Raw genomic sequence first — 12184 nt, 5'->3', positions numbered from 1 at the left:
TCCATCTTCTTGCCAGCAAAACACAAGGCTGGTGGCTCTCACGAAGGAAAAGAGAGAAAAGGCTGCAACCATGGAATCAGACCCTAATTTTATATCACTTCAAAAGCAAGGCAAGGAATCATTTCTATAGAAAGAGGCTGTGCCTTGCTGAAATGTACTAGAAAGAACATCCACAAAAGCAGCACTGCTCCCAGATAGGTAAAAACAAGGCTATGGACTATTCAAGAAATCCTGGCTTGTAGTGTCTGTATTTCACTACCACCCACTTACCGCTCCACTCTTCTCCATCTTTGCCATTTAGGGAAGACAGTGTTTCTGCTCAGCAGGATATAATCACTACAATTCTTGGCAGCAACACCTAGGCTGTATCACATTTTGCTATACTTTCACAGATCTCCAGCAGTCATGGGGAAGAGAACACCTAATTATGCCCTTGCACCCTTATTCCAGCCATGGTACACATGGTGTTCTTTGGGGAATTTTTAATGAGGAGGAGGACATAACTAAAGTCAAAATTGAAACATCATCAAATTGTGAGGTACTGAGAAATACATATGTATCGTAGAGAGGTTAGCATTACCAACAGCAAGTGGTGAAACCCAGCATGGAAAAAAAAGGTAACAAAAAAAAATCAATACAGCTTGGAAAAAATTCCCAAACACATACTTTATACAGACATGCAACCTGCAAAGTAATTAATATAAGAGGGACCACAACTAACAGGGAGAATAAACTTGACAGAAGTTCACAATTTAACCTGCCTGAAAACCAGCTTAATGCAAGTGTGGATTGCTTATATATGACATGTCAAGTCATAAAGAAGGGGGTGAGGGAAGGAATAAGACAGTGACTTTAAATAGCTCTGGCATAAACCCAGCTGGAAGAACATGTTTGGTTCTGGGCACCATACTACCAGAAAGTCACTGAAACAGTAGAACATGTTCAGAGAAGAGTAACTCTGATGATTAAAAATCTTAGAAAGAGTGATTTATGAGTAAAGAGCTAAATACCACAAAGGCTGAAGAGACATGAAATCAGACACCAAATACTTTGTTTCCTAGGCTGAGAGTCCATACAAACCAAGGCTGATGGAACGAAAACTGAGATATGATAATTTGGTATAAGAGTATCAGGAGAAAAAAACCCAAAACTACAAAACCAACAACCAAAACCAAACCCAAACAAACTAAAAAGAAGGAGAAAAGTAGCAAAAGCATCTCACAAAGAATTGAAAGATTCAGATTTTAAGATTGACACTGAAAAAAGTTTAGGAACTAAAGGGCAAGCCAGTCCTTGATGACATATCAGGACTTCTCGGTGTTAGGGTTAAATTATGCTGGGATCAAGTACGTGTGACTAAGAACAGAAGTGACTATCCTATGCCAAGAGGAGAATCACACTTAGGCTCCAACCTCAGAGACTGAAAAACAAGATCAGAACTCATTTAAGAAAAGGCTCACCTTAAAAATATATAGCCACAGTTGAACTACATGGATGGTACACAAAGGATTTCTCCAGAATAGGCAGCCAGCATCACAGATGCACTAATTGTTATCCCAGGTTGCAGTAGTCTAAATTAGTGCTTGTAATTAGGAGTCTCAAAATTGGCTAAACAATACAACAAAAAAAGGACAATTCCCACCCCACATCCCCACCATTCTCCATTTTCATGTGTTTTTTTTGCCATTGTAGGACCAGACCCATTCAGTTTGGCGTTGCAGTATCATACAGGGCTTTACAAAGGAAGCAGATGAAGTCCTTTGCAAGTGCACTAACCTGCTCCTTCTCCTCTTTGCAGCAAGTATTTAAAATTGCAACGAGTTGTTCTGTTCTGCAAGGGGGGGTGCCACCATGACTCTCCTCGGTTAGATGGAGCTGTGTTATTGCATCTGTTGTATGACTTTTTAAAGCTTTTCCAATAAAAAATTAAAATGCTAATGCTGACTATCTACAGACAACATCACTATCATTGTCTTTTAGAAAGTGGAAAGCTTTCAAAAAGGGAAAGAATAAACAGTAACAGCATTAAAATACCTCCTAAAAGCAGCACTCCCTCTAACCATTACACTTCTTACAAGACTGTCGAAGCCCCCTTCACAAATGAAATCCCCATTGCACACAAGGCATTACATGCTTTATTAGAGACCTCACGGACTTGACCCAAATAAGCCAGGGAGGAATTTGACTGTCCTACAAGTTACTGTTATTTGTACATTTACTTCTTCCCCAGCATTGTTTATACTGCAGCTGAGGCTTCTGAACTTTATCAAGGTCAGGTCTGAGAACCACAAGCAAGAGAGGAAGACATGATCCCTTACCACAGTAGCTTACAAATTAATTAAGAGCAAGGCACAGCAAGTACACGGTTGCTGGGATACTAAGAGAGATGGGAGAAAACAAATGCTAAGGTCAGGTGTGCTATTCACCATGAAAGAAAAAAATAAAAAAAAGCAGAGATTTGCTACTGATGGCAGTGTTACAGGGTTTTGATAGCAACTGCGTGGTCACTTAAACCTGGCATAAATTTGCACTGCCATCAAAGGGAAGGGGGAGCTGTTCTCTTGCTCCTTCTCACCACTTCAAACATTCATACCTTTCAGCTCTCTCCTGACAGCCCTAGTCCTATGCTCTCTCTCCATCCCATACACATGAAGGTTATTTGTATCTGGGTCAGGCTCCTATCAGATTCACTGTACAAGGCCATGTGAAACCTAGCGCTGGTACACACTGTTAAGTGGAAAAGCAGCATTCGAGGCAACACATTTTGCAGTGGCACAGCTTTGTGCTGGATTAGTATGAACACACAACCACAAGCTGAATTATCTTAACTCCAGACAGTGCCAAACCCTCCAAAAGTACCAGTTTGTGGATTGAGTATTTTCTAAGCTTCTGAAAAACATACAACTGTGCAGTTGCTGTGACACTGTCAAGTTACTGGCCAAGACCTGATGTTCATATATGCAATCAGTTCAAGAAAAGGAACCTCCACATGAAGGTGGCATAGGAGGATAAAAACAAAAGCCTCCTGCACTTTCTTATCTTTTGAAATAGTCCTGCCTGTGCTAGTTATCTGAATTATGAGAGCACACACAGGACCAGCAGCACAGTCCAAGTCTACAGTCAGAGACTGTATGTGTAAAAGATCTGTATGTGCTCACAATCTGCACCCAGCAAGGCTTCCTGAATAAAACAGGAATATAACAGGGGATTAGTAAGGGAAGTGAACTGGAATGCTGGCCACTGCTTAACTGGCAAGGTTTCCTTTCCTCTAGCATCCTTGATGGTATTGTGCAAAAGCCTCAAAACAACAAACTAAGAAGTCAGTATATTAACTCTGAAAAGCCTCTGCAAGATCCCTGGAGATGCATGTTATTACTGTACGAGTCAAGGACAGTCTCATTCCAAGAGGCTGCAGCCACTCAGCAGTCTGCTGTGACTTTCTCATCTCTGCCACCTCAAGCTACTATGTTCTTAAAGGGTGAAACTGGCACTCCCAGAGCTGCACGCTAGATTATACACCCTCTTCTGCTTATCTTCCTATGAACAATTACACTTCTCTTGCTTTTATGTGTTATGATACTCCTTTATACTCCATGTAACACCAATATTATTTTTGTCAGAAATCCTTTCCATTTATATTCTGGCAAATGTTATGAACACAAAACACTTCTACATGCCACTTAATATGACGTTAAAAGCAACAGTGCCTGGAATTTTCCACTGATAACAATTGGGTCTTTCCTAAGTATAGAAGCACTTGTTTTATTAAGTGTTCATTTTATCTTCCCATTACATTTAAATTCAAATGTTCTTTACTAAAAAAAAAAAAAATAAAAAAAATCTGGAGATGAAAGGGAGCTTCCACAAGGAAGACAAATTTAACTTTTTCTTTTTTTTTCTTTTTAAAGATTTTAGTGAAACCTTCAGTTAAACTGATTTTTTTCGTTTCCTGTTCTGGCCTCAAAAGCACCATGACCAAAATGTGACTGCAGTTATCCAAAGGCCACAGAAAGACCATTGTTTTAAGCGTTGCACAAGTGTTCTACATACATTATTCACTACAAAATATTATGAAATATACAAGACAGAAATAGATTAGAAAAAAGGAATAGTTGGGAAGACACAAATCAATGATGAATGGCAGCACCCCTAAAAGTAAAATACCTCAGCCACTTGCATTCAGGCATCCTCAATCAAATTCTGATTGTTTATAAAAACCTTTATGTTAAATGTATCTTGCCAATATCCACAAATACCAGTTTACTAAGGGTCAGTGTTGACTGCTCATTCATTGCTTAATAGTCCTGCTCACGGCCAAAAAATAGTGGAAGGAAAAAGTCACCTAGAAAGCAAGCAAAAAGGAGTCTATTTTTTGCCAGCCTGCAGGAACTCTGCAAGGATGAGCAGAACTGGCCATCAGTCTTGCACAGAAACTGACAGGAACTCTTGTGTAACAAGAGGATAATGAAAAGAGAGTGCAACTTGGGTGAGTATTAGAAAGGGGGGAAAAAAAGAGTACTTGCTGTGCACTAACTGGAAAAGAAAATTTAAAAGAACTTAATAAACAGAGCATCAGATTCTCTTAACAAAACATGCAAACATATTGCAAGGGAGTTAAGTCACTCTGAATTTAATGTGAAGCAGGAGTATACATTTGGAGAAAACTGATGCTCTGCAATTTCTTTATCAAGGGTCCCGATTTTTCAAATGGCTAGTCTTTAGATTCTGTGAAGGGTCTTTGTCCCTAAACTAGAAAACTGAGTCTCTCTTCTTCTGCATTCTGTTTGTTTGAGCTTTTCATGACTTTAAAAGAAACATGAGCCATGAGTGTAATATTCACCACATTTAACTGAAGTTAAAAAGAAACAAAACACTCCCACAAAAATAAAGCAGAAGTGTTCTAAATATTTATATGACAACAAACCTAAGTATTCACACAAACTCACAAAAGCTCACTTTATTTAAAAATGGCAATCCAGAATTGGCCTCTGTGTACTTGCAGAAAGAATGGAGTCTAGCCAAATTACTGGCACCTGCACATGTCAAGTTTTGCAGGTGCAACTTCTGCACATGTTATAACTGATAGTACATGGCAAAATAATCCTTAGGTAATATACTGTTTTCCACTCCCTTTTAGGCTGATAAACCAAAATAGTAAACAGAAACAAAGAAACACACACCCCAATCCCCCCCATCTTTGTTCTTCTCCAGCTCTTATTACCATGAACACAGATTAAAAAAAGACAAGTTAAAAACCCAAGGATATTCTATAACCAGCAGCAAGCAGAGAATTTATTAAATCCACCTTACTGGGGATTTGAAGACAAAAACAAGTTCTCAACAAAACCAGTCTCATGCAGAGTTAATAACGTCTATGGATGTCAGAGCTCTGCACAACATGAGTACAGTACTCACATTTGCTGGTGACTACCTTGAAAAACTTCAGCAGAGGGAAAAATCAGAGGCATACTCATGTTTTCTGCCCCCACTGCAGGAATTCTCCCTTGGAGGAACTAGGTGTGTTTCGGCCAGCAAACCAATCAGGACAGCACAGGGACCTACTGTGAAAAAATTTCCATTGCTTTGGGCAGGGATTCTACCACCATCCCCTGTACAGCATCACATACATCACATATCATCATGTAAACAACAATTATTCAGTCACTTGCTCCAGCATTTTGGAAAAAAAAAAAAATATTTTAAACTCACATGGAAACACCATATGCCTGCGTGACTTTCTCAATTTCAGAGGAAGTACTGAGGCTTTGTATTTCTTACAAATCAGGTCCTGGAATCTCAAAAGTCAGACATTTGAAAATCCTGGCCTGAAACTTCTGTGTCACTGACAAACTGAAGAAATGCAGCTGGTTTAACACTGGACTGTGTGAAACTAGGAACCACACAAGCATGGAAGGTAGTCACACAATTTGTGTGTGGAGTAAGTGACAGATATTTAAACTGTTTGGCTTCAATCCAGATTATGAACCTTTCCCACTTGAGTTTATGAGGGGTACTTGAAACGTACTTGTCTCTAACAAAAGTAGCAGTATGATGTAAGGCTGCATTTGAACATCCGTGTCAGTGTGTGAAGATGTTTTCCTTCCTTAGAAGATAAACTGGGGGGGGAGCCCTAGCACCTTCTTGATATGAGCAGAAAGAGTAGAAAGAGTTCACACTAAAAAATAAGTATCACTTCCATCAACAGCAATTAGTACTTGTCACTTGTAGGTCTCCAAGTATCTTAAAAAGAAACTAGCCTTAGAATTCTCATTCTACAGAAAGGAAACTGAGACAAGAGCAAGGACAATTTGTCCAGGAACACCAAAGAACACCAACACACAGCAGATTCTCTAGTGTGGAAAGAACTTTGTAAGCAAAATACTGGTTTTAACATACAAATGAGACTGTCCCTGCCTAAAGAAAAAAAAAAAAAAAACCAAAAAAAAAAACAAAAAAAACAACCATGTTGAAGGAAGGTTTTGATACAATTAAAAACAAGGTCTTATCCATCCGGAACATCCTTGGAGCTGAAATGGGAGATGAAGCTGCATGTTCTGTTCGATCTGAACTGTGTTTTTCATCATGCTAGAAAATGTCACACACAGAGGCAGGTCTCCCAATGCTCCAGCTGGAGACTCCCTTCTGTGTCCAGTACTCAGAGAATGAGAGGGGAAAATGATTCCCCGTGTAGTGATAAGCCACACTACTTGAAGTGTGGCATCTGCAGCAAAACCTTCCTAGTATACCGTCTAATAGTGCATCAGTAATACCAAACACTTGGAAAAAAACTAAACGCTGGTTCAACAACAACTAGTTCAAAACTGTATGTACACCTCTTTACCTAGTTTCTCTTTCTTACAGTCTTTGAAAAAAATCAAAAGGAACATGCATGAATCTGGTAACATGGTTGAGATTCAAAATTGTAATTTTCCAAATTCCAGTCCACTGCTACTTCTATTAAGCTACACTCTATCTACTATCAAATTCAAAAGCCTTGCTAATTCTCAAGTCACCTTTCTTCACGGTCATTAATAAGGTATTTTAGATGAATGGAAATCTGCAAAATCCTCCATAGGTGGAAAGAAGCACCAGGAAGCTCAGGTCTGTAGGGAATTTAGCAGATCGTCCATAATTTTGCCTTTGCAGTCCTACACACTGAAAAAGTCACACTGAATATTCAAGCAGGTGTATTTTTCAGCTACATAACCCTATAAGCATATTTGAAGACCCTTTTTACTCTGAAATCTCCCCTTTTTTCCTTCCCTTTCCTCTCATCAAGTATACTCATACTCTGTTCACAGTGGTAGCTAATACATTAAACTAATCAAGTAAAACAGTATGCTCTTAATCTGTACACTTCTTAATCTACACAGGAGTTACTGCAGTCTGAAGAGTTTTAATGTAAATGCTGCAGTTTATTGCAAGAAAAAACCCAAACTATAAATATACATTTAGTCTATTCTTCTAAAACTAGTGCTAGAGTAATCCAATTCGTGTTATATGAATTAGGCAACTGTATTTTAACACAAAAGGAGGCTCATCTAGAAGGTGGAAAAGTTAATGTTTCAGAATGAACCGCCTTTGTTTTCATTTTCTAATTCACAGGGATGTCAATACTATTTTTATACCAAATACTCAGATAACCAACTGATGCAAAGGATTGTATTTGAAAACTACAGGACCAATTCATTTTCAATAGAGGTCACAAAAAGAGTAAAGCAAATCATTTCTTTGTAAGAATAAAGTAATAAAAAGAGGAAGAAAAGCTCTCCTCCACATCACCTTGGTGGCAAGGCAGCTACAGCCAAAAGGACCTGTGAGACTATATATGACAAAGTTTCCATGCTCCAGTGAGTGACAACAGAACTTCCATGAGGAAGCAGCTGCCTGTAAAAAAAATACCTAGTCAGAAAATATTTGCAAGACCAGAAAATCTGTTCTTGCTACTCAAAGATGGTCTGAAACACAGGAATAGAGCAACATTTTTATTTTGGCACATTCTACAGCAGAATAAAGAAAAATAAGTTTTGTATCTCAAATTCTCAAGTAATACTTTTGTGGTCTTAATTTTCTGGGGTGCTAGGAGCAAAACAAATTTTATTTTTAAAATAAAGCATTTTTTTCCTGCATATGTAATTGTGAAATAGCACTTCATTTCTGAAGAAGAAAAAGACATTCTGCTATTGATTTTTGATGAAGTAAAAAAAATACCTTAGTGTTTTAGCTCTGAATTGCATGAAGCAAAGAAAGGAAGTGCTAGATAGCTGACATTCACCATGGGAATCATGTTAGTCTTATTTATAGCCACTCCATAGAAAAAAAAAAAGGGGGGGGGGGAGGGGCGGGGAAGGCACGGCAATGGGCAGAAGAAATAAGTGAAGAAAAGAAAGATGCCATTCTGTAACACCAAGAGAAAGAAAGGTGTTTCTGGTTCACATTTCCAATATGCACATCTCAAAGTAGGACCAACTAAAAATTAGCCTGAAAACCCTTTAAACATCTGATCTATGTGATCTCCATGTTGATCTGCATGAAGATCCGAGTCAGGCAAGATGTAGACCAGTGGCCTCAACAAGCTCCCCGTCCACACTACACGAAGGTGGTCACTGCAATACTCGAGTAAATCCTTCATTTTCTAAATGCTGCTAATGCGTTCATCATTTGGGCAATGTTTGTGCATTTCTGTTAGGACAACCTTCAGCTGAAGATAGGTAGCAGCTAAATCTAACCCCCAATCATTTCTCCTCCATTCTGCAGTTACTGTTTAAGTGGAGATAATCCAGCACCACCACTTGGCAACTGGAACATGGTCTTCCAACTTTATCTCTCTTTCATATGTCTTTGTCCCGCCATTCATCCATCACTCATAACATGTCAAATAACACAACTAATCTCTGTGCTTCCTAGAACAGTTTATCTCAAAGACACTCAACACAGTTTCTTAGGTATAAGGATCTCAGCGCACCACCTAAAGCACACTGTTCCACTTAACCAATTAAGGACACCAGTAAACACCAAAATACTGTTCTCCCAGGCATTTCATAGAAATAAAAAAAACCTTCCACTGTAATGAAGATCACTGAACTTCATATTCTCTATCATGTGCTATTTTGAAGACACTTTTGCACCACTGCAATTAACTGCTACTGTTCAATTATTTGACCTTCATTGATCTAGTAAAAAAGCACTTCATTGATATGAAAGCAACCAGGTATTTGAAAGAGCACGGCTTTTTGTGCTGTCAATATTTTGTTGTAAAATAGAAAAGCTACATGGGTCAAATCTGCTGTGTTGCCTCCAAATGAAATAAGTGCTCCCTATGGGGGTATGGGAAGAGGAAGGACACTGGATTTTTCAGAGCAAGAGCCAGGCAAAATTTCTTGTGCCCCGTACTTCTCTCCTAAGACAATAAACAGGCGTTACACGCTTCTGAGCCCTGTGATCTGCTTTAATGGTTAAAAGTTCATGCCAGTAACAGAAGCTGAAATGAAAACATTCAAGCTGACCTTTCTGAAAATGTCTTTGGTTAGTAACAAATCAGATGATTAGTCCTGCCAGAGCCTTCAGCATTCCCAAAACGAGAAATATTTCAGCACAAGTTGTATAGTTTTCTATTAATTTATTTTGTACAGTTTTTTTAATCACTTTGCAATGGTACACTTCACAAGCTGCAGCTTCAAAGAGCGAGTTCACCTTGTTTATAATGAAGAACAAAATGTGAAGATCAAACTAATTTAATGACTGTCCAATGCTTAGGAAAAGTAAATACTCCTTGTCCCAGAGGAGAATAACATGATGCAAAGCCTAGATTTCTCAGCAGAGCTGTTTCCTATAATGCTAACAGAGACTGTAAGTCTCACTATGCAAGCTGGAAAATCTGCAGCCTCAGAAAAGCAACTCTGTCCACATACATCCAAAAAACATTGAGATTCCAGATGTAAGTGAGAATCACTGAAGTCAGATAAGCATTACATGAGGCATCAGGTAAAACATACAAATATATAGGTCATCAATCTATCAAATTCAACCAAAAAATGTCAAAGGCATAAAAAAAGTTACTATCTCTGAATTGATTAGGCCATCTCCTTACCTGGTGTAAATCTGGAATGCTGTTCACACGAGCTGAAAATACTGCTTTTCCTGTATTTTTAGAAGGAAGAAAAACCTCCCATCTCCCTTTAGGTTTTATTAGGCCTGTAGCACAAATATAACCGAAGGATACACGAGCTTGGTCCTTTTCCTTAGCAGAGACTAGCAAAAAGTGTCTTGTAAGCCACATTTGCCGATACCTGGATGACTACAAGCAATTACACATGCTGCAGGAAGCATCTCAGAATCAGGCCAGAAAAACACTGGTTACAAAAAGGAAAGATCTCATTCTAGTGTTCAGCTTCAATACCGAAATCTGCTATTCCGTCCCACCTACACATACAAACCAGTGCCCATCTGTAGGAGCATCTGCTTCGCCCTTCTCTTTGTTTTTAGTTACTTTTAGACCAAACACGCACAACACAGGAACCTTAGCAGTGTGATATAGTAGAGCTACATTTGCAGTATGAGAGAAAACTGCAGCAGCACTGTGAAATAATGCACTAACCTGAGTACTCAGACTTACTGGTGAATTTCTTTACTTGTGTATTATAAATAAGTGGGCTTGGGTTATAGTTCGTTTCTATGCAGAGTCGTGGATTATCAACAGACCAGATACTGACATCTCAAACTCTTTACACAGATTATACAGGTGGCCAGTATCTACAGCTGGAATTAAAAAAACTAGCACATGAAAGGCAAAAATAGTCCAGGAAATTAACGCCAATGTGAATAAAAGTCTTATTATTTAAATAGAGGAGCTGGTATGCTAAAGTATAACACGTCTCTTTGGACATTATTCCAAACATCAACCAGATCTCTAAATAAATTTATGAGAAGAAACATGCTCTGGTGGCAGATTTCTAATCCCACTGGAGAAAGCCCAGATCATCTCCATTTAAGGTCAAGCAAGCAACAGCTGCACATTTTTGTTCCCCGTAACAAAATAAAGCAGACCAGAACCTCCAACACAGATTCCTGTTTTAAAGCTTTTCCCTTCTGATATCCATGGGTGTCTGGACCCGTTCACCCAGAGGTGAATCAAACAATACAATGATGTGCTCATATATCCTGTCTGTACCTGTCAGACTGACATGTCTCGTAAGCAGCACTTTGGCATCTGCCTCAGAACCCCACCAAAATCCCCCAAGTTACACAAGGGAGTGAAACTAAACTGAACTAGAAAAATTCATATCCAAGTCAGACATTTACAGAACGTATGTATCATATTTCTGATGAGATGCTAATATTTTTATTAATGCCTTACCTTTCACATTTAAGTACCATTCTTTAAAAAGACCAAGATATGACTGTGTCAGCAGCTCACAAACAAAACCAGCGTTCTTTTAAGGTATCTCATTTCTGAAAAGCTCCAAAATTGTGATTGTGTCTAATTCACTAACAAAAAAATATGAGAATTTGGGGTAGAGTAACTAAATAACATGATCATTTTACAGTGACAGGGTAAAAGGGAGGAACTGGCATTGCAGCTACTGCAGTGCTGGGTGTTGGACTTTAATAACAAAGTACAGAGGTGAATTTCAATAGTATAAGGTTCACATTACATCTTACAAAAGCAAACAATGCAATCCTAGTAGTACTTCTGCTGGATGACAGCATGCAATAAAAACATGAAACTTCCCTCATAAAAAGGCCAAATACAGTTTGGTTGACTATGAGAAATTTATAATGTTAATAATGCCATTATACATAAATGATGAAACCCTTTGCACTAGTGAAGAACTATCACTGCTCACTGTGGAGATATTCAATTAACTTTCAACTGAAACAGGTGACCCTAAATTTCCTGGGTTTGATATTAAAGGATAACAGAAAGCAGGAAGATTTATTATATTAAAATTGAGTCGCTAACTTCACTATGTTATAACCAATTTTGCAGAAAAGCTAAACCTTATTTACAAAAATGAAAATAGAGCTCAATTTGAAACAAGGTGGTACATCACCTCCAAGGTCTTTTTGTTGCTGGTGTGCAGCATGTACCGCAGCAGGGCTTATAGGGAATGAAAAAAACTAACTAAACAAAAAAACCCCACCATGTTTGGTTTCCTGCTCAAAGGCAAGCACTAATCTATGC

The 12184-nt window shown here is 38.5% G+C and overlaps 1 protein-coding gene across 3 annotated transcripts in view; it reads right to left on the bottom strand.

Annotated features, from left to right (window-relative positions):
• Positions 1-12184, bottom strand: part of CEP85L (centrosomal protein 85L) — a 159447-nt gene that overhangs the window by 39041 nt on the left and 108222 nt on the right. The gene's annotated exons all lie outside the window — the stretch shown is intronic.

The sequence above is a fragment of the Strix aluco genome, chromosome 3 (genome assembly GCF_031877795.1).
Source record: "Strix aluco isolate bStrAlu1 chromosome 3, bStrAlu1.hap1, whole genome shotgun sequence".
Classification (NCBI taxonomy): Eukaryota; Metazoa; Chordata; class Aves; order Strigiformes; family Strigidae; genus Strix; species Strix aluco.
The sequence above is the reverse complement of the archived record's forward strand: the minus strand, read 5'-3'. Positions and strand labels throughout refer to the sequence as shown.